The 25,989-nt window shown below is 37.8% G+C and overlaps 1 long non-coding RNA gene across 3 annotated transcripts; it reads left to right on the plus strand.

Moving 5' to 3' along the window:
- Positions 1-530: 530 nt before the first annotated feature.
- Positions 531-25,137, plus strand: LOC105082083 (uncharacterized). 3 transcript variants are annotated; one of them, XR_012505620.1, is made up of 4 exons: positions 531-667; positions 21,061-21,132; positions 22,592-23,593; positions 24,171-25,137. It is a non-coding gene; the product is annotated as an uncharacterized LOC105082083 (long non-coding RNA). The 3 variants fall into 3 exon arrangements; XR_836508.3 differs by having other exon boundaries at positions 22,592-22,723; positions 23,352-25,137; XR_012505619.1 differs by having other exon boundaries at positions 22,592-25,137.
- The last annotated feature ends 852 nt before the right edge of the window (positions 25,138-25,989 follow it).

A 25,989-nucleotide genomic window follows, 5' to 3' on the forward strand; every position in this document is an offset into this window, starting at 1 on the left:
AGGTTAAAAAATAGATAGGTGATAGAGAGAAAGAGAGAGAGAGAGATGAAGGCAAAGAACACAGGCAGTTCAGAGAAAATAATTCTTCAGTGTATAAGAAAATGCCCCATCTTATTCATAATAACAAACACACACTGGAAGTATAGCTTCTATTTTTCACATTGGCAAAATTCAAAAGTTTCACAAGAGTTGGCAAGGCAGTAGGGAAACAAGGCCTCATATATTGCTGATGGGAGTGTGAAATTATGTACCCCACCCCCTGAAATCAGTTTCGCAATATCTATTAACATTGTAAAGCATGCATCTTTGGTCTAGCAATCTCATTTCTGGGAACTTATTCAAACAGATGCCCCTGGACCTATGCAGGGAGAACTCTTTATAAGGTCATTGATTTGGAAACTGTCTATGGTGACACAATATTGCAAACAATCCACGAGTGCATGTTCCCACTAGTCCACCAGGGGGTGGTCTGAGTAAGAGATAACGTTTGTGAATTGCCACATAAATAAGATACTCAGAGTTAAGGAACTTGAAGGAGACCTTCTAGGAGCGGAGTGAAAGATGACCCATGACCAAGCCCAGAGAGCCTGGGACCAAAGTGTAAGGAGAACCCACAGTTAGAGCTCAGATGGACGTGGAAACACAGGATCAGTCGGAGAAGTAAGAGGTAAGTGAACGCTAGAGTGTCACAGACCTGTTACGGGAATAGTCAATCCTGTAGAATGATACTGATGGATCTAGAAAGATGAAGCTAGAAAAAAACCTCTTACATGGGTATAGCAAAATGATATCATTAATGACCTCAGCAAGAGGAGTTTTTGCCTGATGGGAAGGCAATTAGATGAATTCAAGTAGGTTGAGGAGTGAATGGTAGGTGAGACAGTGGAGATAATTCTTTTATAAAATTTTGCATTAAACGGGGACACAGAAAGTACTTGAAGGGGACGTGGAGTCGAGAGAGAATTTAAATATTTTATTTATATTTTTGTTTTAAATAGACCATCTTGCTTCAAATAAAACACTGCATAAAACAAGATAAAAAGCTAAATTGATAAGTCTTGGTTCCATTCCAACTTGTCTCCCACCCTTGGTAGACAACCACTTTGATTCATTTCCTTTGAAAACTTTCAGTGTTCCTTTATGAAGATGTTATGAGTATGAATACACATTGTTGTTTCTGTGCGCACTTCAAGCATATAAAGTACCATATTCTGTACCTGAAGTTTTCCATTTAATAATGTACATGGAAGATGTTTTTAAATTAGTATATGAAGAGCTTTCTCATTTTTTCAGTAGTTTTTGATGCATATACCACGTTTATGTAAACACACCAATGCCCCCTCCTCTCCAAGTATCCTTAGCACGCTCAGGAATTCAGACCCAATGTCAACAGAAATGATGGTTGGAAGAGAAGCCAAAATTGCCTGAAATGAAGTGCTGGAATTTTGCCTTTTAAAATGGAAATTAGATTCATTTTGGTTCAAACTGAAATTTCAGTGCCCTTTTAATTCTTGACATAGAATTAAAAATTACCAAAAAAAAAAAAAAGTGGGGGAGGATCTCTACAGATAGATACGCAGAGGACTGTCCATTGATTGTGCGCCTCGGGGTCTCTCAGTGTGATCACGAGGCAGATCTCTCAGAGCCGACAGGTGCTGTGCTTCCGCTTGCTGGGCAGTGAGGGCTGGGACAGGAAGAGCAGCCAGGAGATCACCGCCGCCTCAATGTGTGCGACGGGTGAGAACAGGGAATAACCATCCCTCTTGATTATTAATCTGTAGTGCCTTTTTTTTCTATAAAATTTTCCTGTCAGTCAGCAGTGGGTCAAAGACAGACTTCTGCTGACTTCAAGCTGCCAGATTTGGGAATGAAAATGGTCAGGCCACTCATTTGCTATCTTTTCCACCATGGCTCATTGTGCTATATCTCAAATGCAGTGTTTCTTGAACGTGCTCATATCTGTAAGCAGACATCTGAGCTCAAAATGCCATTTTCTACAGATAACTGTTTTAAAAGTGTCAATGACATAATGGAAAATTAAAGCAATTCTCCATCAATCTGCAGGATCAAGACCAGATACTATATTGCCATGCAAACAAGCTAAAAATATTGAAGATGCTGCATGAAAGCTTATGCCAAAAAGGCTGTAACATAATGAATAAATTTCTGTCAGACTGAGTTTAGTAAACAAAGAAGCAGTTCTGTTTTGATGTTGCCAAGAAATCCAATAAGGGAGGGATATGAACTAATTGGTTTATATCAAAGCTAATGATCAAACCAACTGCTGTAAATACTGTGTTAGTCAAATATTTTGGTGACTTATAAGCAAGCCAAACTGCTAAGCTGAAAAAAGAAGTCTATGAATGGTCAATTGTCTTTGCTCTGCATCAAAAAACTTCTATTTAATTACCTTCATAGCCTATTTAAATACAAAAAGAGAATATTATTTGAGATTATTACGATCTAGTTGTGTGATATATGAAAAAATGTTTAGATCAAATGGAGTTCTGTAATGAAATGAATCAGTATTTTTTTCAGGAAATGGAGAAAAATTGTGGAGAGAGGAGAGAGGAGCAAAGCAATGGTACAGAGTTCTCATAGGCTTTGCTTAGACTTCAGTCATTGACATTGGACTAAAAAAAACTGTAGACAGTAACCCATAGATAACCCAGTCTTAGCATGAAAGAAAAAATCAGACAAATCCTAATTAACAACATTCTACAAAACACATGGCTTACACTCCTCAATACTAGCAAGGTCAGTAAAAACAAGAAGGTTTAATTACATAGAAGCTAAACTGGCTAACGTCACACAGATCCTTTTTAAAAAATGGATATTAGTGTATAAACTTGTGCCTGTAATTGGAATTTTAAATTTCTGCTGCTTTTATATTGGACAATTTTAGGAAAATCTTGTTTTTGTGTATGAGAAATAGGTTAACATATTCCATAAGCCCTATGGAGCAGGGAATAACCATCCCTCTTGATTATTAATCTGTAGTGCCTTTTTTTTCTATAAAATTTTCCTGGTCAAACAATGGCATCTGTCTGCTGGCCCACACTGCAGATGCAGACATTTACTATGTAGCAAAATATTCTCTTAATAAATGATATCTGGAAATTAAATTCATGGCCACCTTGACTATGCCCCATCTGGTGTGTAGCCATCATGACTTCCTCACTAAACTCATAAGTAAAGTGAAACTGGAGTCAGGCTGCCTGTGTTCCGTTCTGTCATAGCTTTGCCCTAATTTAACTGGCTAGGTAACGTTTGGCGAGTCGCTTCTCTAAGCCTTTTCTTCCTTATTTATAAAGTGGAAGTTGTAAATCTGCCTTACAAAAGTGTTGTGAAAATGAAACAAACAAGGAATGTGAAGGCTCTGGGTACCCCCATTTAAAAAAGAAAGATGTAGTTGCATCTGTCTACAGTATACGGAAAATTATGTGTAGCCTTCATTTTGCAAAAACAGGGATGGCTAATTCCTATCACAAGATTATGTTGTGCAATATCATTTCTGTTGTACGAGTGAATAGACACATTAATTCAGAAAAATTAGTCTTTAAATTTAGAGCCATTTACTAATTCAGATAATACAGGAATTTATGGCGATGGAAATGATGAAAGAAAAATTCATTTTCCCAAGGAAACATAATTTTAGTAGAGGGTTATATTCCTGAAGAGATGGAGTCTTAAACTTTATGAATCTCAGCATGACAGCACTTACCATAATTAACAAATGATACTCCTTCATGTTATTCATCACAAAGCTTCTAAAGCATCTGTCAACCAATCAGCAAGTTAATGCAGCAACGGCTAACATACAGTGTATTTATTTATTTTGTTTAGCAGACCCCAAGGACAGGGCATGTGCTTGACTGGGAAGGCTTGCAGGAGGGGCATGAGAAGGAAGGGGCTGGATGTAAGAAGTTTAGAAAAAGACCACTTGAAGCGCCATGCTGAGGGAACAGGTCCCTAGAGTGAGTGTACCTGGCAAGATGCAGGTGCAGGGGTGGGAGTCTCCGATAGGAAAAAAGATGCCCTGAATGAAGACCAATGTGTTTAACTTTCTAAACCTATCTGAAATGGTGATGATAGTGATGGTGGTGATGGTGATTGTCTCCTTCTCCCATTCATAAGATTTGTGTAATTGACACCAGCACAGTGTGTAGAACTGGTCAGTCTCGGCATTCCCTTTACCAACGACTTGTTAAGAATGGAAATGAGCCTCATGTTCTGATGAATAAGACACCAGGGCAGATTTTCTGAGAAAGTCCTTCCTTCCTTTTAGTGGAGAGCAGTGGGGAGCCAGACTCCCCAGCCAGATGTGAACAAGGACACTGGTGGCCCTGAGTGTTGGGGGCAGCTGTGTTACCATGATGAGGGGAGTCAAGCTAAGGGGAAAGCCTGACGCATACAGAAGGGCAGAGGTGAGCAGTGCAGAGAAATGGAGCGAAATCCCTAACTGACCACTGAACAACTGGTTCTCATCTGGATTTTAGTTATGGGAGGCAAAGTCCCTTTAGTTTGAGCAGGGTCCCTATGACCTGTCATTGAAAGTACCCTGGTGTGCTCACTGTCTACTTGGACACACATCAGGAACTTCGAGGAGAGCAGCGCAGTCAGGTCCCTGTGTAAGTCAAGCACAGATCCTGACAGTATTGGCAGCAGTACTAAGCCATAAGCAGAAGGATAAAAAGTGAACCGGGGGAGGGAACTAGCTCAGTGGTAGAGCGCATGCTTAACATGCACGAGGTTTGCGGATTCAATCCCCAGCACCTCCATTAGAAAATAAAAAAGAGAAAAGGAGAATAAAATTGGAAGGGGCCATTACTGTGAAAAAATCATTTGTCAGAACAAATTTTGCCACACACTACCTTCTGTAAATAGTACGTTTACGTAAGAGGAATTAAATAAGCTTTCAAATGCCAAGTGAGATTATATGGGTAAGGATATGCTGTGCTGGCAGCCGAGTTCCCCAGTGCCCCGTGTCTGCTGGGGTCAGCCTGTGTGGCCCAGGCCGGCGTGCCCAGGTTGCCAGTTGCGAATTGTTCCCTTCATGGAAGCATAGTACATCATCCTCTACAGGACTAAGCAGACGGTTTACTTACACTAGGAGGCCGTAACGCTCTTATGAGCCGGTGCCTGGATTCTTTTCCTGTTGCTATGTAGAAAAAAATTTACACTGTGCTTTGAAAAATACAATTGTTTAGCAAAACTTAAGTATTACATTAGTACCAATACAAAAATAAAAATTTAAGAAACAGAGAGGTAAAAACTCCCCCTGCTGAAATTTGATAGCCTCTGAGATTTGGGATTGTAAGTCTTCAGTAAGGAGGGGAGAGGTTCCTGAGGCTGACTTCTCTGTACTTTTTTCCTGCTTTTTCCTGAGGTGGTATTTTGTAACCACCATGCAATCAGAAGAGAACACGCTATAAAAATGTGGGTGAATTCTTTTCTCCCCCAGCACGTTTCATTCTTCACATTTCAGCATAGTTCATTCTTCATTTAAAAGACTTAAATTTTAATTTATAATTAAGAAAAATTCCAATTAGTAAATTCCAATTAGTAAAATTATACACACACTTAAAAACTAGTTAATTTTTTTACTCCTTTGTGGTTTTTTTAAAAATTGAACTATAATTGATTTACAATGTTGTGTTAGTTTCAGGTATAAAGCAAAGTGATTCATTTATACACAAACACACACACACACACATATATATATATATTCTTTTCTGGATTCTTTTCCATTATAGGCTATTACAAGATATTGAATATAGCTCCCTGTGCTATATAGTAGGTCCTTGTTTATTTTATATATCTTATTGTGTATGTATTAATCCCAAACTCGTAATTTATACCTCTCCCACCCCCTTTCCACTTTGGTAATCATAAGTTTGTTTTCTTTGCCTATGAGTCTTTCTCTGGTTTGTAAAGAGTTCATTTGTATCTATTAATATTCCACATATAAGTGGTATTATATGATATTTGTCTTTATCTTACTTACTTCACTTACTATGATAATCTCTAGGTCCATCCATGTTGCTGCAAATGGCATTATTTCATTCTTTTTATGGCTAAGTAATATTCCATTATATATGTATATACACACCACATCTTCTTTATTAATCTGTTGGTGGACAGTGGCTGTTATATATAGTGCTGCTCTAAACATCGGGTTGTATGTATCTTTCCAAAGTAGAGTTTTCTCCAGATGTATGCCCAGGAGTAGGACTGCTGGATCATATGGTGACTCTATTTTTAGTTTTTTTAGGGAACCTCTTTACTGTTTCCCTTAGTGGCTGCAATGAATTACATTCCTACCAACAGTGTAGGAAGGTTCCTTTTTCTCCACACTCTTTCCAGCATTTATCGTTTGTAGACTTTTTAATGATGGTCATTTTGACCAGGGTGAGATTATACCTCATTGTAGTTTTAATATTCAAATCTAGGCTCACCGTATGACAAAAGCTAAACAGGAAAGGAGGCTGGGAAAACAGCTATAGACTAGGCACATAAGAATATGTGGTCTCTATCTCATCCCAAAGGGTAATAGAAATAAAAGATTACCAGGGGCAGTGAGTTGTAGTGAAAACTTCAAAACCCACTTTCTGAGCTCTTAATTTGTATCATATTTTTAGGCGTGTCCTCCTCTTTGACTTCTGCCGTCTCAAATATTCAGCATATCATGATCACTGGCATCTTTTTTAGTTGAAGGACTGGATGTAATTGAAGTCTAAGGGTGGCCTTACTGATGAGAATATAGCATTTGTAGAATCAGCAACTTCTTTCTGTCCCATAATCATTATTCAGGTTCAGTCTGGCATGCCAGATTTTTATTAAAATCTTGTTGGATTTGTTCACAGGATAATTTATCTTATTTAGAGTCTCCACTGTGTAGATGACAGTTACAAATTGTTATTCCTCATAATTATAACATTTATATTAAATTCAACTTCAACTGAGTTTTCAGAGTGGAGCTTAATCAACGTATCTTGCATGGTTTAGCGTCTGATGGTGCATCATCTATACAGCTAACCTTCTTCAAACTCATTGACATCTGCATCTTTATTAAGCAGCTTTTGCCTATCCTCAGCTGTTAAAAACATCCTTCTACTGTATGGCCAATCACTTTCTATTACTTTCCATCAAGACTCCTCTGTCTCACTTAGTATTTTCTGCATTAACTATGAATGTTTTCTCCTTTATTTATCCTACCAGTCCCTTGGGTCTTTCTCAGTCTCTAAGTTTTTTTTCTTTCTGGAAGGAAAAAAAAGGAACCCTCCCGCAATCTTGCATGCCTTTATAGCTACCAACCCATCTCACTATAGCCATGATACTCGACAGTCTACCGTGCCCTTGTTATTTCCAGTTTCTTACTTCCTCTGCATCTTTACTCATGATATCTTATTTTTGATACCAAAATGATGCCAAAATTGCTCTCTCAGAGTCCTTAATGATCAACATATTGCTAAATCCAATGGCTTTCCAGTATTTTTTTGTTTAAATATAAAGGTCTTATTTGACATGTTTCGGTACTTCGTCCTACTTGAAACTTTTGAATCTCTTGACTTCTAAGATACCACTTTCTCTGGGTTTTCTATTTCCTCTCAAAGTCCTTTGTCACTCTTTCTCAATTCTTAAATATTGATGCGTCTCAGAATTTCAACCAACAGTGAACTGCACCATTATCCATCCACCAGTTACTCAAGGCAGAAACTTCTGTCTGTTCAGAGTCAGAAATTTCTCCTTTTGGTTCCCACATGGTAAGATTTTAAAACGTATCCCTTAAATGTCTCTGGGTCTCGATTACCCACCTTCGTGCCCTCCTCTACCTTGCTAATTCATACTCACTAGTCAACAGTCGTCAGATCTCTGTCTTTACAGAGATTTTTTCTTTACCAGATAATCTTCCCTACTCTATAAGCAGTTTTTGAACAGAACTGCATTAAGCAAAGCTTGACGTATTCAAATTATTGAGTCCATCTCTTGTCAACAGACTGTACATTGCTCATTCACACTAAGAAATGCAACTGAAATCTTTGAGTTATTTAAGACTAAGTTCTGGTAGCTGTCTCATATCGCCTGTTAACTAGCCATACCATCTGGCTTTGTTTTCATTATCACGAATAACCAAGTGCAAAGCTGTGAAACTGAGATGGGAGAAATCTTCATATGAGCCCCCAATTCAACGTCATTTGCATACCAGGAAAACTGCCAGCGATGCTAGAACAGCTCCAAAGAGCCATAGTGGAGCCTAGGAAAAATTGAGAAAAAGTGGAATTTGACTTCTGTGCATATCTACCTCTATTTCTATCCTTCCTTTCAGCTGCATGGTGTTCCTGTCTCTCTTGTGTCTTCCAAGCTATGAATATTTGGAACCCACTCTCCTCATATCCCTAATACTATACCTATCATCATGATGTTTTTCCCTTAGAGTTAGCGAAGGTAAAGGAAGTTGATGTTAAACATGCTCGCATAAAACTTATATGTGTTTTAATATTGATGGAATTGGATATGTGGGATTGCATACAATGAATCTGTTGAAACCTTTACTTCTAAATATTGAATATAACATTAATGATTGAATTCAGATTCTGACTTTTAATGAGATTTTATGCTATTTTATTAAAAGCCTCATTTTTAATAAGTTTAAGAGATGAAGAAAGCATTTGAACTAGATTTAGAAAGAGATGAAATAATAGCCCTCAGGCATGTAAAAAAATAAGAAAAAGGGAATTACTTTTACTGGGAGTGGTAAACGAGGTAATTAAGGTCAGTCTTCCCAGTGAGAACACCCTGAAAGCCAGCATAAGATTTGTGACAAAACATTTGCTTGACGTGATCATGGTCCTAACAAGACAGTGAATGAGGAGACAGAAATGTCGACAAATGTACCATCCCTTTGCAGTGCGTTGGCCCAAGGGTGTTTGTTCAGCCCAGAATTGGTGGCAGAGAAGCTGAGCATTGTTATTGAAAGAAGTAGGGGGACGTGGGATACAGGTTACAGTCCAGAACCCGCTAATGGTGAGGACCGTTATAAACCCACAGCGCTTTAGATGAGGGCATTCTAGGAGTTAGGGTATACGGGGAACGCATCGGCTCTTGCAGGGACTACAGAGTAGCTTCAAGGCATCTGAGAGGTTCTGAAAACTCCCAATCCCAGCACTCAGTACATTTACATTTGAAAACTAATATTTTAAATCATAGCCAGTGTCGATAGTATTTATGTTAAAATCTTACTACAATCTTGCTACTTGCTTTCTAGATAGCCTGTCTCTTTGTGTTCTTTTTCCTACTTTTTGGACTTCTTTAACTATCTTCCTACTCATCTGCCACTAATGTAAATTTTATCTTGATTAAAGTTTGAGTTTCTGAGTCCACAGTTTGAAGTCTTTCATCAGTTTTAGGGAATTCTTAACTGTTATCTCTTCAAACATTACTTTTGTCCCATTCTTTCTCTCTCTCTCTCTTTTTTTCTCTTCTGGGACTTTAGTCACATATAAGATATTATTAGGGGGGAGGGTATAGCTCAAGTGGTAGAGTGCATGCTTAGCGTGCACGAGGTCCTGGATTCAATCCCCGATACTCCAAAAATAAATAAAGCTAAATACCTCCCCCTACAAAAAAAATATAGAAAAATACCACTTACTAAAATTGATAAAAAGGGAAATGATAAATCAGTATTATTCTATCTGTTAAGTAAATTAAGTCTTTAAAGATTTATTACACAGCTAAAGTGCTTAAGATATTATCATAGCATTACAAAGATAGAAAAATAAAAGAAAAAAGAACATAGGGAAATCATAAACATACCTGTGTTCATATAAACATTTGACTTATGAAAAATGTGGCCCTGGAGACTCGTGGGAAAATTACCTTGATTTCAAAATATTAAATGTTGTGAAAATTGGATATCCATGTGGGAAAATAATGAAACTTGATTCAACATCACACCACAAACAAAAATCAGTACAAACTCTACATGTGAATCTACATGTGAAAATAAAAACAATGTTTTTAGAAGGTAAGAGACTATGAACTCAGGAGGTGAAAATGTGTAAACAGAACCTAATCACTAGCTGTGAGGAAGGCTAATATCTCCAATTCAAATTAAGACCTCATGTTTCTGCAAATTCATCATTAGTAAGATGAAAATTCAAGCCACAAAGTAAGAGAACATGTGCACACAGAGAGAATTTACTTTTTATTGAAAAGAATATATAACATTAAGTAAATGGCGAGAAGAGCAAAAATGTATAACCCTATATTAAACTAAACTTATTTTTGCCTTTCACCCTCTATGTGCATGAACATTTTTATATTGTAATCATGGAATACATAACATTTTGGATTATTTTAGAATAAATAGATTTTGATTTTCAACATTCTCTGTTTTTAAAGTCTTGTTAGATACGAATAATAAGGTATTATGCATAATGAACGTTGGAGCTAATGTATATTAGTATTTCAAAGAGAAGGAACTTAACCTGGTGCGAAAAAGTGTAGCCTAAGTAAGTGACACATGGAAGACACTTAATAAATTCCTTTTTACCACTTATATGTTTTATGGTTCCCATTATAAAAGCTTATTAGATTAAAAGAAATCAAGGATAAGAAAAGCTTTCAGGTTTAAAACTTTGTGATAACACTTAGTGAAATTGAAATTTCCCTGAAATAAAGCCTTACTGTATAAATTAAATTTATCGTGTCTTATTTAGAAAGTAGAAAAGCCCATAATCATAAAATAACATAAACATAAAAATATATTATAAGCTATAAAGAATATTTTAAAACCGAAGATGAAATTCTCATTTATTAATTTACAGTTTCAGAAGAACATGACCATAAAACCCACACCATTCAAGCTGTAACTTGATTCTTGTTTGAAATTCTTCATGAAACACCACTGTAATTAATCTTAAAATAGGTGAGCCTTAAAGTTACTAAACACAATGTGAGAGTATGATCAGGGTATGATAGTTTCTATTGTTATTCTGCCACTTGAAAGATTTGTGACCTTAGATGCACGTAACTTCTCTGGTTCCAAGTATCCTTCATTATATAAAAACACTTACAGGTGATGAAGACTGTACTTTTTAATTTATATTACATTTTATCTGTTTGTCTACATGATTATGTGTGCATGTATGGGAATGTGTAAGCATACAAGTGATGAGACATTCCTCTACTTAAAGTTGTTTTTTCAAATTTTATGTTCATTACTTAGCCGTCCACGTAAACTCTATCTCAGGAATTATGTTCTACGCAGCAGAAGAAATACTTTCAGTCCAAAAGGGATAGTTTGATCCCTTTTAGTCCAAAAGGGATAGTTTAATAATAAATAATCACTGATAACCAACTAGTCGTCAGGCACTGTTTTAGGTGCTGATTTCTGAATACAAGAATATATCAACAATTATGTTTTCTCATTTTGAATAATTATTATTTCATTTGAATAATTATTTTAATAATAATTATTACTATATTTTAATAACATGATTATATATTGTATAATATATAACATTATAATTAATAATAGTTAATTGTATATTATATCATATTATATTATAATACTATAATGCATTATATTATATAGTATATTATTATATAATAATACTTATTATTGTTATTATAATCTAGATGAGTGCCAACATTAACATAGATACGAGTCACCAGATGACGTAGTTAAAATGCAGGCTCTGGTTCTGTAAGGTTCAGGACCCAAAATTCTGCGTTTCTTGCAAATTCCCAGATAATACCATGCTGCTAGTGCACAGGTCATGCTTTGACAGCAAAGGACGAGCCTCCTTCACTGACTTCTGTTGAAAAGTTCCCCAGGCTTTTTTCTTTTCAGTTGCTTATTCCCTTTGGTGTTTGGCATTCTGGACTTGTTCCAAGTTCATTGCACTATTTCCTGGCATTATTCCTCTTGAAGTATAATCTACATATTAAAAGATACCTCCATGCTTTCTCATTTATAATTTGTTTTTCAGCCAATTGTGCCATCAGCTAATGACAACAGTTGTGATGTAAAAGTTTTCCATCCTTATAAAAAAAATCCCCTTTCTTTTTGTAGATCTATTTTCTGTAAGGGGGAGACTCAGTTGGGAACAAACAGACTAGATGCCAGAAACACAGACAGTAGACTTCAGCCCAAATGAGCTCAGGGGCTGTAGCCCACACAGGCAGGAAGAAAATGAAGTGGAAATAGAAGAGAAATGCATTTGCTAAAGGAGTCCTGGGGTTTAAATTTAGTCAGCCCACTAGGGAATTTAATTTTCCAGATCTAGAAACTGACAGATGTGCCTGGGATAAAAGTAAACTGTGTCATCTCCTGGCGTCTGTCTTTCTACGTACTACAAAGGGCTTTAACTTCATCACGTTAATGTGGCAAATTACTGAGTATTGGAAGCTCCTTGTGTCTGTCTTTTTCAGGTGTCACCCAAGGCCTAGTTTAGCATGAGTAAAATGCCAGACAGCTTCTTGATCCTGATCATTGGTGAAAGTCACAGAAAGATCACCAAACTAGCAATTTTCAGCAGTTCTTAGCTCCCTGAAGTGGCCTCCTACTGCTTCCAGCCTTACTTTATGCCAAACCTTAATGTATTGTGTGTGTGTGTGCGTGTGTGTGTGTGTGTGAGTGAAGTTGTTAACATGCCTTTTCTTTAATAGGTCTCCATTTCAAAAGTGCCCACATCCCAACGTGAGGTAGAGACTGATGGATACGCTGCAGGGATCCAGGACAGTAAGCCCAAGGCCATGACTGAGTGGGGGTTTGGGACTGTCTTTCTAGGAGTAGAGGTAGATGTTTTCTTTTTGTGGGACAGACAGTAAACCATTTGAGCCAACGTTTGATAACCTGAATGGTGCTCTTTGGTAGTTACTATGCTATTTACCAGATGGTTCCAACTTCCTTTCTTTCCAGGCACACTGTGGAAAGTGTATCAGCTCCTGCTGAAGATAAAAGTGGCCATGAGATGGGCTGTGGACAGCCAAGCGTGGTCAGAAATGATATATATCAATCTGGGGAGAACATTCTGATGATCACAGAAGCTCCTGAATAATGACATTGGGCAGAGCCTTCTGTGACCCAAGCTGAACAGGTCATGTAAGCAAGAAGAAATTATTTATTGGGTTAAGTCATTAGGGGTTATCTGTTACTACAGCACCTATGCTGACTAAAGTAGACTTTAAGTTGCTCCATCTCTGTTCTCTGTTTCTAATCTGACTCTTTTTCTCTCGTCTCTCACCTACCCCTCTCAAGCCCTAGTGCTGCTTTCAGTCTGTACCTCATAATTTGTGTTGAACGAGTAGTCTTTTTCAGAGTCTCCCAATAGTCAACACAGAAGGAGCCACCAGTGAATACTGTTAAGGTCAACCGTGGTAGATGCCATACCACACAAATGGAATTCATGCAGATGGTGTGACTGATCTCTGTATCATCTGGAAATGACTCACATTAGCTAAGGACTGGCCTTCCAAGTGCTGGCCATATGTTTTTGTTGCAAATACTATTAACTGATGGACTGCAGCCATTATCTAAATTAGCAGATATTTAAGCCTGGATGAGCAGTATGAAATCCTTGTCAGTTGGCAGCATATTCAGATTCTGTTGTCTTTAGCTACAGGAAGGGTGAACTACAAGAGGTCCAGTGGCTTGTCTTTCTTTGATTTGAGTGGAATACATTTGTCCCAAGAAATCCCTTTAGTGAATCGTGTGTATTAATGACAATAAAAACAATTTGAAGATAATTATAATTTCCCATGAGAGTTAGCAAATATCAATTTGATTTTTTTAGTTAATTCATTAAGAAGTATTTCAGGCCACAACATTGTCAATGACATTTGGGGTGCTTCTATTTTAAAATGAGTTTAGTTTTGAGAATATAGAGAGAGAGAGCCCTGAAAATCAATTAGTAAAAGATAAACACAAATGGCAAAGAATTAAAATAAACAGTTATAAGATGAAATCTGAATGTCTAATGAAGCTATAAAACAATGTTTAACCCCATAATTAATTAGTGAAAGGAAAATTAAAACCACAGAGATACCATTAAATACCATAGATTGGCAGAAGAGAGAGAGAGAGGAAGGGAGAGAAAAATAGTCTGAAAGAATTGGCTGGAGGTATGAAAAATTGAACTTCATATATTCCTAGTAGAATATAAATTCAATGAGAAACCAACTTGGCTATATTTAATAAACCTCAATATAGTCATAACCTGTGACCCATAAATTTTACTTCTGATAATATATTCTACAGAATCTATCATGTGTGTTCACAAGGAGCATATAAAAGAATGTTCATTGCAATATTTCTTTGGAATAGCAGAAAACTGAAGACCCCTAAATATCTGTATATGGTGAATGAATGAATGGATTGTATTATATTCATTTAATGAAACACTTTGGAAATGCTGCAATAAATGAACTAGATCTATAGAATAAATGTAGCTATATATTGAAGAAGTAATATTACATGAAAATAAACCAAACATGGATACTATTTAAGTAATTTTTTAAATTCCAGGTAATATATTTTTTATGCAAACATATTTGCACACCCAGAGTAAAATACTTGATTACGAAGAATATACACCAGCTCAAGAAAAGGTGTTCTCTGGAATGAGAAGAGGGGTCTCAGGAGGCATTGTAAGAAATATCAACCATGTCTGTAATATTTTATTATTTAGAAGAATTTTTAAGATAAGCAGACAAAAAAACCAAGGAAAAAACAGTAAAATAGTCACTAAAAATTTAAGAATATAAAAAGTAAAAACAAAGTGAAAAATAATAAATACTGATTAAAACTTTGTTGCATTTAAAATTTTTCTATAGCTAAGAGTTTTACCTTTACAAAGGTCTCATGCTTTTAAATTTTTGTATTTTAAATACATTTTCCTATTGTATTGTGTAGACTTTGTATCACTTTTAAATAACTAGTCTGTTCTATTGAATGCCTTACCATGATTAACTTACTGATACATTTAGATTATTTTGGTTCAACAGGAATAACTGGTAGATACGTTTGTATATAAAACTTTAAAATAGCAGTAATAATCATAATAATAATCATAATAATAATAACCATTTATTAAATGATTACTCTGTAACAAGTGCTTTAGTAAATGCTTTAAATACAATGTTCCAATTAATCTTCACCAAATCCCCTTGAAAGGTGATTATCGCAACTAAAAATTAGACAGCTTGTAACCGGGCCACGTGCCCCAGCTGGAGCGGGCTGGAGCCAGCATTCAGACCTGAACCTATCCATCTGTCCTTGACACTTGTGCAAACTCATTACTGGGTCTATATTCCCGTCACTTTGTATTTTGTATGTTATATTCAGGTTTATTTCTTTCGAAAGAGTGACGTGGCAGAGGCTGTTAGTCATTTAGCAAAAGATCGTTTCCTACTGTATCTGAGAGCATAGCTAGAGTTTACATTCCCAGTCTCTCTTACAGTTAGTTAGGTGAAGGATGAGTTTTCACCAGTAGAATATGGGGGGAAGTGATGCCTGTCATTTCTGGATTAAAGCTTTGAGTGAGTATATCTTTCCTGTGCTCTCTTTCCTCTTCTGTTTGCCAAGAGTAGATGGTGATGACAGAGGGTGACAGTGCTTTAGAAAGAAGCCTTGTCTCTAAGAATTCAGGATGTCATGGAAAGTCACCCTACCAGGCTGTCACATGAGTGATAAATAACCTTCTATTGTGTTTAAATCAATTTACACATTTGGAATCAGTTACAGCACCTTAACCTACACTGACTTACACGACTTACACAATAGAATTCTTAGATCAAAGATCATGAAAATCTTCAAGGTTTTTGATAAGAGATGTCAAGTTGCTCTTTAAAAAGATTCTACTAATTTACCTGCTCACCAGAAATGTATGGGTATCTTATTCCACATATCAACATATAATATTTTTTAAAATATTTTTATTGCATGTTGTAGTATTATTCTTTGAACACATTTTCCCAGTATTTTGTAAAACAGCATTATCTATGATGTCCCAGCACTGGTGGGACAGGTTAAGGCTGTGAACTGAGGTGTGTGTGAGCTATTGTGCTAGTCTGGTCAAAAGAGAATGAGATTCTGTGGAAGGAAGATGTGGCCTTTGGACCAAGTGACCTGACCCTAAGAGTCTGGTGATGTGAAGAACTATGAAGTTTGTTTTGGTGAAACTGGGTGTATGGGGGCGAGAAATAGAAAATGAATTGGTTAAGAGGGTGTTACAAAGAATGTAGACTTGGTGAAGGATGTGAATATAGAGCTTCTTGGAAGAGCCCCCAGAACTTGCATACAGAAATGGGCTGATTGGCTAAAACAGCCTGACCTGAGCAAGAATCGGAGATGAACAGGTCAAAGATTTCAAGAGGCAGAGCCCTTAGGGCCCCATGGCTCAAAGGTCCTGGAGTTGCCTGCTAGCAGTGTGACAAATCTGATGCCACAGGATGTTCAGTCTAGAAAAAACCCTTTCCTGGATCTATGGGTTTCAGGATAAGCTTTCAGTGGCTGAATTATTGGAAGTACAGCAGTGTAGAAAGCTGCTCTAGAAGGGTCATCTTATAAATGAAAAATCATAAGGAGTATCTAGCATGTTGACTGCTCATTGCCAGCTCAAGCATGGTGTTCCTTTGGTTGGTTAAAAGCTGATTCATTCAGCAAATACCTCAACTGCATACAGTTTATACAGCGTACTTTTGTCACATTACTCTAAAAGCCCTGGACTTAATGTCACTGTGTACGCATAAGATAATAAAGTACACAATGAAACGGGGAGTCCTACCAAAGACGAGAGAGTAGGGAAATTCTATAACTTAAGAGTACTGTCTTTAAAGGAGAAACCTCTTTTCATCTGATTTCCATCTTGGCACACTCAGTCTGGAGAATTCTTCTAGAGGAATTATTTTTTCATTTACTTACAATGGCAGCTAGTTTTTAAGTTAAGAAACAACCTGGGTTCACATTCAGGTAATGTCCTTTAATGACTGATCTTGGGTAAGTTGTATAACCTCTCTCTGCCTCAACTTCCTCAACAGTTAAGGTGGATAACAATTATATGTATTATATATGTATCTCAATGGCTGTGTGATTAAGTGAGTTATACGTGTAATACGCTGCAGTAGCCTGAATCATGTTTCGCAAAGATATCTGGCCCTAATCGCTAGAACCTGTAAATGTTACCTTATCTGTTAAAAGGGGACTTTGCAGATGTGATTAAGTTACGGATCTTGAGCTGCAGGAATGACCCAGGTGGACCCTAAGTGTGATAACATATATATAAATGAGATCACATGTTTATATAAGAGGGAGGGAGGGAGAGTTGACCACAGACAGACCTAGAAGAAGGTGATAGGAAGACAGAGGCAGAGATTGGAATGATGTGACCACAAGCCAGGGAATGCCAGCAGGCACCAGAAGCCGGAAAAAGCAAAAAGCAGGTTCTCCTCTAGATTCTCCAGTGGGATCACAGCCTTGCTGACATTGTAATTTCGGTTCAGTGATTCTGAGTTTGGACTTCTGGCCTCTAGGATTATGAGACAATAAGCCAAAAATGTATAGATTGTCTTATTCCACCTACCAACATACAGTATTTTAACAATACTTTTATTAAGTGATGTGGTATTATTCTTGGAATACATCTTCCAGGTATTTTGTAGAAGAGCATTATCAATGGCGTCCCAGAATTGTTCAGACAGATTTAGGCTGAAATCCAACTGAAATCTGGACAGTCACCTAATTTATGGTAATTTGATAGCAGCCACAGGAAACCAGCATAAATGCTTAGACTCACGCTGATAACACACTAAGCACTATAAAAGTGTTTGCTATTACTATTCTAAGAAAATGGCCATAAGTTCACACTCTGCAGTACCGAACTGGACAGTTCAAGGGCTGTTACCTGTGTATTTTCAAGGAACTTTGCGTCCGTTTGAGTACAGAAGGGAGTTCAAGATAGGAGCTTATTCTGATGAGAGACGTGAATTCTGATGAGGGAAGGCAGTCCATTTTCCACCAGCAGACCTTTCAATCAGATGCAGCAAGGAAAGGGACCTGTGAACCTTAGAGGGAGGCAGTGGCCATACTGTAAAGCCGCTCCCTTCTGCTCAGTTACGAAGATACCCTGTTTGTATTCCCTGCAGCAAAATCACCTGGAAGTGCATGTGAAGTAAGGTATTGGTCAGATCTTTGAAATCAGTGGCCCTGAACAGCATCTTGATCTAAAATTTGCTTCCCAAAGAATAATAAGAAAGCCATGCTAGAGAAGGTGGTCTATTACAGTGATTAAGAGCCTTTAGAGTCAAATAATGCAGGTTGGTGCAGCCACTGTGGAAAACAGTATGGAGATTCCTCAAAAGACTAGGAATAAACTTACTGTATGACCCAGGAATCCCGCTCCTGGGCATCTATCCAGAAGGAACCCTACTTCAAAAAGACACCTGCACCCCAATGTTCATAGTAGCATTATTTACAATAGCCAAGACATGGAAACAGCCTAAATGTCCATCAACAGATGACTAGATAAAGAAGATGTGGTATATTTGTACAATGGAATACTATTCAGCCATAAAAAACAACATAATGCCATTTACCCCAACATGGATGTTCCTGGAGAATGTCATTCTAAGTGAAGTAAGCCAGAAAGAGAGAAAAATACCATATGAGGACGCTCATATGCGGAATCTAAAAAAAAAAAAAAAAAAAAAAAAAAAGAACATAAATACAAAACAGAAACAGATTCATAGACATAGAATACAAACTTGTGGTTGCCAAAAGGGCGGTGGGTGGGAAGGGACAGACTAGGAGTTCAAAATTTATAGATACTGACAGGCATATGCAGAATAGGTAAACAAGATTATAATGTACAGCACAGGGAAATATATACAAGATCTTGTGGTAGCTCACAGAGAAAAAAAATGTGACAATGAATATATGCATGTTCATGTATAACTGAAAAATTGTGCTCTACACTGGAATTTGACACAACATTGTAATATGACTATAACTCAATAAAAAAATGTTAAAAAAAAAAGTGACCTCTTACTGATCTGTAACCCTAATCTGTGGTTACAAATGACATGATCCCAACAGCCATTTCACCTCTCAGGGCCTCAGTTTTCTTTTTAAACTTGGGTTTGGGATGGGGAACTAAGGGGGAGGAAGACAAGATCGCCTCATTGGATTACTACATGAATCAAATTGAATAGTGCATGCGAAGTCCTTAGTCTTGGACCTGGTGAGCAGTAAATATTCAATAAGTAGTATCCAGAAAAGGCAAGGCCAAAGCAGTAGTTCATTCCGAAACATGGAGGATGAGGTAGACAAGAGTTAAATAAGGCCAAGGGGAAGTAAAAAATTTGTGCGTGAAAATTCCAGTAGGTGTTTTCTTTGTTTGTTTTAGCTGCAAATATCATTGCTTTTTTTCTTCACTCCTAAAGCTTACAAATCCAGTAGCACAATATTTGGGGGTATTGTATTAGGATTGGAGAGGTTGTTCCTGAAAAGAAAAGTAATAGGAGATAGTCCAATTTCTAAGTAAACTTAAATTGGGGGAAAATCCTGACTATGAAGGTAGATGCTGCTATCAGAACAATATTAATTACAGAAAACCCTATTTTTGCCAAGTTTTAACTCCAGAAAGGAGGTTATGAGAAATCATCACTTTACTCTTCATAGCTAGATTTTAAAATTTAATGGAGGTGATAGAATTGGCAATAGAAAGTGTCCACAGAGGCCACGCAGAGAAGCCCAGGCGTGTGTCACCTGAGCAGGAAAGTACACGGCCTCCCTGCCTGCCTCAGTCACGATGCTCATGGGTTGAAAAACATGGCAAGACAGCGAGCAGAGTAATGGGGCGGGAACTGGGGTGATCGCCATCTGCCAGCTTCACTAAGCAAAGCCAAAAAGGGGAGGCTGAATTTGCCCAATTTTGTGATTCTTCACAGCCCTGATTATTTATTGTCCACCAGAAGCCATTCCCTCCTTCCCTAGTAACAAAATGTCTACTTTTATTTCTGCAGGTGGGCATGTGACCCACTTGTAGAAGTTTGTGCAGGAGTTTCTGGAAAAGATTTTTTTTTTTTCCCTTTAATAATGGCAAGGGAAACAGAGAAAAATGTCTCTCTTTTGTGCTGCCCTTGGTCCCAGGCACTGAATACAATTGTGTGATGCTTGGAACTGCAGCACCTGTCATGGGACCAGGAGAGGAAAGGTGAGAGAACTAGATGCCAATCTTAAACTGTGACATCACTGAGCTGCTGACTCCACTGCAGCCACCACCCTCCTCTGACTTCTGGTTATATGCAAAATGTAAACTGTTTGCCAGGCTTTCTATTTCTTGCAATTGAAAGTATTTGTAGTGGATAAAATACATATGAATAAATTCAGGTTGTCAATCGTTTAGGATCAGGGACCTTGGAGCACTCTGTGAGGTAACTGTATTACAGCATCTTTGGGGAAAGTATGGGGAATGACTACAAATTACTCAACCAGAGACTAAAAAGAACGTTAAGGAGAAAGATTCATCTATTAAATGTACTCATTGATTTGTTCCAGTGTTTACTGAGTTGTACTTGACAGGTACGGTGCCACTGGGATAATGTGTTGAAAGGGGTGAACAAGCCCCTGCCGTCGTGTAGTATGTGCACTTCATAAAAGACTTACGAGAAGATGCATACTGAGTGGCAAGTGCTCAGAAAAAACATTAAGACAATAATGTGATGAGTGAGGGGGTTCAGTGGAGGAACTCTCTTCCTGATAAAAATCGAAGGATAAGGGGTCCAGAATGGGAAAACTCCTGGGGAACAACCTTGCAAGCAGAGCAGGTGCAAAGCTTTGAAGCAGGAGAATTCTGGGAGAGAATTCAGTGTGGCGGGAGCTGTGTGAGTCAAGGACAGACGTGAGGTGAGCACAGAGAGGCAGTGCGCCAGTCAGACCTTGTGAGACCTAGCAGACCAAGGTAAGGAAATGGACTTCATCTCACTTTAAATATCGTTGGAAGCTAATGAGGGGCTTTAAGCAGAGGAATGAGATGTTCTCATTTATGTTTTTAGGGCTTCTTTCTGTCTGGAGTATGGACTAGGAGGAGAGAGCTGAATTAGGGATACCATGTGGCAATAATCCAGGTGAGAGCTGATGTGTTTAACTAGGCTGGTTGCAACCTGAGAAACATTGGACGGTAGAAGCAGTGGACTTTGCTCATGAGATGAGTGTTGTGGTGCTGGAGAGGGACGGGTCCAGAGTGACTCATAGGTTTCTAGCTCCATCACTGGCAGGTGAGATAGTGTCACTTTCTAACTTGGGGGGAAACTTTGAAAAACAAATGTTTATAGAATGAAAATTGAGAGTTCTGCTTTGACCACGGTGTGTTTGAAAAGTCCTGGGACATCAGGTATAGAGGTTAAGCAAGCAGTTTGACATATGAGTCTGAAGGTCAAGGAGGAGTCAGCACTAAATTTGGTTGTTGTAGTATCTCAATGGCATGTAAATTATGGGACTAGATAGATTAGTTGGGTAAAGTGTGCAGAGAGAAGTAAAGAGGATTCAGGATTGAGGCCTGGTGTGTACTGACATTTAAAAGTCAGATAATGAAAGAACAGCAAGTTAAAAAAAGGAAAGGCTGGTGAAAGCAGTCAGTGAGAAGGGAAGTCAAGGGAATTTAAAGTAATGGCAGCTATTAACCTAAAAAGGTTTCAAAAAGCAGAGAGTGATCAGAGATGTGTTGAATATATTTGAAAAGTCTGGTAAGTTCAGAGCACCGACATGGTCCTTGGCTGCAGGCATGGTCACAGGATTTGGCAGTAAGACCACTGGTGACCTTGACAAGTGCAGTTTGAGTGGACTGAGGAAGGCAGAAACCATAGTGAGACGAATTAAGGGGTAAATGGAATCAGAAGTGGAGTCACCCTTCCCAAGAAGTTTTTCTATGGAGAACAGAGAAATGGGTTCATATTGGTAGGAGAGGAGGAAAAGAGTTAATTCATTATCACCCCACTTCATGACTAATGAGGGAGCTCCAGGGGAGAGGGAGAAACTGTTCGTGCAGAGCAGCAGTGGGTATAACTGCCGAACAGAGGTCTCTGAGAGATGGAGGATCCAGAGTCCAAGAGGAGCCCTTGGTAGGAACAAGGATGTTTCCTTCAACTTGCGATGAGGGAAGACGTGGATGATAAATGCTGTGCTGAAAAGCTCTACATGCTACATAATTTTATATAAGGGACTTGGGCATCCACAGATTCTGGCATCTGGGTCGGGGGAGGGCTGTCTTTGAACTAATCCCCCACGGATACCAAGGGACAACTGTCCTAACTCTTGTCAGAAATGGCAAATCATAAAATTACACTTGCCATGGGTGACATGCCCATCTGCAGCAGAGCAGTGATACATGACAATGTGACTGAGGATTCTAAACCGACTATAACTGAACTTGGGGAAATTAAGGCCATGCAAATTGTGAGGAAATTAATTGGGATTAGTGAGATGTTGCTAGGTTGATCATTTCAATCTTAAGATAAATTTTGAAGAGAATAGGAGTCCTGGGTTGGGGAGAGCATTTGTAATTTTGCTTTATCCTTTCCACTCCAGGAGTCCTGTACTTGAAATGAACCAGATTCAGCATTGGACAGAAACTTCCTGATGAGATACGTGGAAATTCTAAAATACAAAATATAATAAATTATAAACACCTTTCTATCTTCAAAAGATGGTCATGGCGAGGTGAATGTTTTAACATAGAAATGTGGCTCCAAAAGTATGTTGAAAAGAAAATTTTAAAAGATAGAATTAGGAATACCTGACCAAACCAAATTATGACTGCCTTTAATATAGTAATATATATCCAAATTATACTAAGAAATAAGGATAGCAGACATTTAAGAATAGTACACAAAGTTATATATAACACAAAAGAAATTATTAGGCAACTCTTTCATTTTCTTACTCCAAAGTTATTAACCTGCCTGTATGTTTACCCAAAGTCTCTGCCTTTCAGTCTCAGTAGAACAGTCCCTGATCCTACAAGAAGCCCGAACTCCCTTCAATATTATTCATTGATTAAATGAATTGCTGAAAAATTCAAACAATTCAGTTTTTATTAATGTGAGTTTGAATAACATTACAAGCGACAGTCATATCTAAATGTGCCATCTATTAACTGTAAGATCTTTAGTGATGTTATAATAATAATAAATCCTAGCAATAAGTTTCTGCTAGATGTCTCTATAAAATGATCTCTAAGTTCTCTTTTCTGGTTCTAAAATGTATCTGGTAGCTCGTCAGAGCATTTGATTGTACCATGTTCTGTCTACGTATAAAATGACATCTTGACACTTCTTTTCCTTTGCAGAAAATGGTCAGAAAATCTCTAGGGAGGAGAGTGTGAATGGTGTTTTGATGCTTGACTTTCTTTGCTTGCCTTATCACAAACTTTCCAGAAAGCACGAATGGAGTCTGATAATCTTGTTTGGAGCCTGCTAAGAAGTCCAGTCATCTAATAATAGCTATCCCAGGATGAATTTACAAAGTAGCCAAAACACTCACCTGAAAAATATTCCCTTTGACTGAACATATATTGAATTTCTCAGTATGGTAAGCTGGAAGACACAGTGTAACAACTCTGCACCATTTATCTTTGAGAGCCTACTGTGTGTGAGGCCGCGTTCGAGGGGTTATGATAGAGGAGGAACAACAGAAACAAGTCTCTTCTCTAACAAGCCACACAGATGCTGATTAAGTGTTAAGAAAGAGAAGAAAAATGAAGCAGGAAATGAGTATAGACTGTGATCACAGTAAGTGGTCTGTTTTACATAAGATAGCAAGGATGGACCTTTTTGATTTGCGGCCCCTATTTGAACACAGATCTGAATTAAATGAGGGAGCAAAAACTGATATACACTCATATAAAGCTCAGGGAGTGTGGCTATCTGGGTGAAGAAAAGTTTTCAGCAGAAAGAACAGCCAGTACAAAAAATGAGGAATGACACGGGGGTCAGTGGGGCTGGAGAAGAGAGTGAGTGGCAGAAATTAGGGTCAGAGAAATCATATAAGACAGTGAATTGTATTTTAAAAATTTCTTTTGAAGTATGGTTGATTTACAATGTTGTGTTAATTTCTGGCGTACAGCATAGTGGAGTTGTAGTAGAGAATAACCTTTGTTTTGTTGGAGGTCTGCAGGGACACCATGACCTAGCCCACGGGGATGGCTGTGAGAACAAAGAGTGCCTACAGCAAGAAGATTACAACAATCAACCACAACCCCCCCCTTATTTTCCCTCCCCATCCCTTATTTTTTGTATAAAAGGGGCCTGCATTCTGACTAGAGCAGGATGGTTCTCCAAGACGTTAGTCTGCCATCCTCTCGGTCGGCTGGCTTTCCGAATAAAGTCGGTATTCCTTGCCCCAACACCTGTCTCCTGATTTATTGGCCTGTCGTGTGGGGGCGAGCAGGAGTTTGTACTTGGCAATAATAAGACAGTGAATTGTATTTTCAAAATTTCTTTAGAAGTATAGTTGATTTACAATATTGTGTTGATTTCTGGTGTACAGCATAGTGAAATTATACTTTTTATTTTAAATTATTTTAAGGTAAAAATTCACATACAGTAAAATGCTAAGTACACAAATAAAATACAGACTATTTCCATTACCCCAGAAAATTCTGTGACCTCTTCCAATCATTCCAGTCCTCCCATAGATAATTGCTCTGTTTTCTATCACCAGAGGTTAACTTTAACTCTTTTTGAACTTCATTTGAATGGAATCACACAATACACACTTTTTGGTGTCTGGCTTCATTTTTTTTTTTTTTTTTTTTTTTTTTTTTTTAGATTCAGTCATGTTCTTAGGGGTATCAGATATTCATTCATTTTTATTTGTGTGGAGTATTCCATTGTGTAACTGTATCACCATCTGTTTATCAAATCTCATTGATATTTGGGTTGCTTCCAATTTGGGAAAATTGTAAATGAGCTTCCATGAATATTCATGTATAATCCCTTTTGTGGATCTCTGTTGTCATGTCACTTACATAAATAGTTAGGATTGAGGTTTTGTGATTAAAGGACAGGTACATGTTCAACTATGTAAAAAGCTTCTTTATGAATTTTTCCAAAATAATTGTGCTATTTACACACCGTCTGCAATGTATAAAAGTTTTAGTTCTATGCTGTTGTCATTGTCTTTTTAATTTTAGCTCTTTTAGTGGGGTAAAGTAGTGTTTTTTGTTGTTATTGTTTTAATTTGTACTTTCCGGACAGTTAGTGACGACATTAAGCACTCTTTCCTGTACCTGTTGGACATTTATTTACCTTTTTTATGAAGCCTTTGTTCACGTCTTTTCTCCCATTTTAGTTGGATTGCCTTTTTATTACTGATCAGTCGGAGTCGTTTATATGTTCAGGTTGTCTACCTGGTGAGACAGTGTCTCTCCAATAGCGGATCCTTTTAATGAGTGTTACCATGCGATATGAAAACTGTCACACTTGGTGCTCATTCCCATATGAACATACTCATGTGTCTCTCTCAGATCTCTTTGTTCCTGATTTTCCAATCTTTTCTCTTCTAGGTTGCTGGCTAGCTTATCAAGCCATTTGCCATTGCCCATGATTCTGTGTATTTTCTAAGCTCAGCTTGGGCAACTTCTCTTTCCATGCAAAGTAGATGACCAGGTCATTGCCCAGTCCGTTGCCTGCTGGGAGGATTTCCCTCATTCCTGTCTTCCAAGGCTTGCACCAGAATATTAAGCTAATCCATTTGTGAACCAAGCTCAAACCTTTTATTCCCCATTGGCTAGAGATAATGGATTCCCTGTGTGACCTGAGGGACAGGCACCGGGGGAACAGGAGTGGGTGATGTGGGTGTCTAGACTAGCTGCTTAAGTAGCTCGTTTGTTCTGTTTGTTCTTGATTGTTCTGGATTCCATATGTACATCTTCCAATTTTCTATGGATTTCTTTTTGGCCTTTTAAAAACCCTTATGTTTTAGTG

The sequence above is a fragment of the Camelus bactrianus genome, chromosome 3 (genome assembly GCF_048773025.1).
Source record: "Camelus bactrianus isolate YW-2024 breed Bactrian camel chromosome 3, ASM4877302v1, whole genome shotgun sequence".
NCBI lineage: Eukaryota > Metazoa > Chordata > Mammalia > Artiodactyla > Camelidae > Camelus > Camelus bactrianus.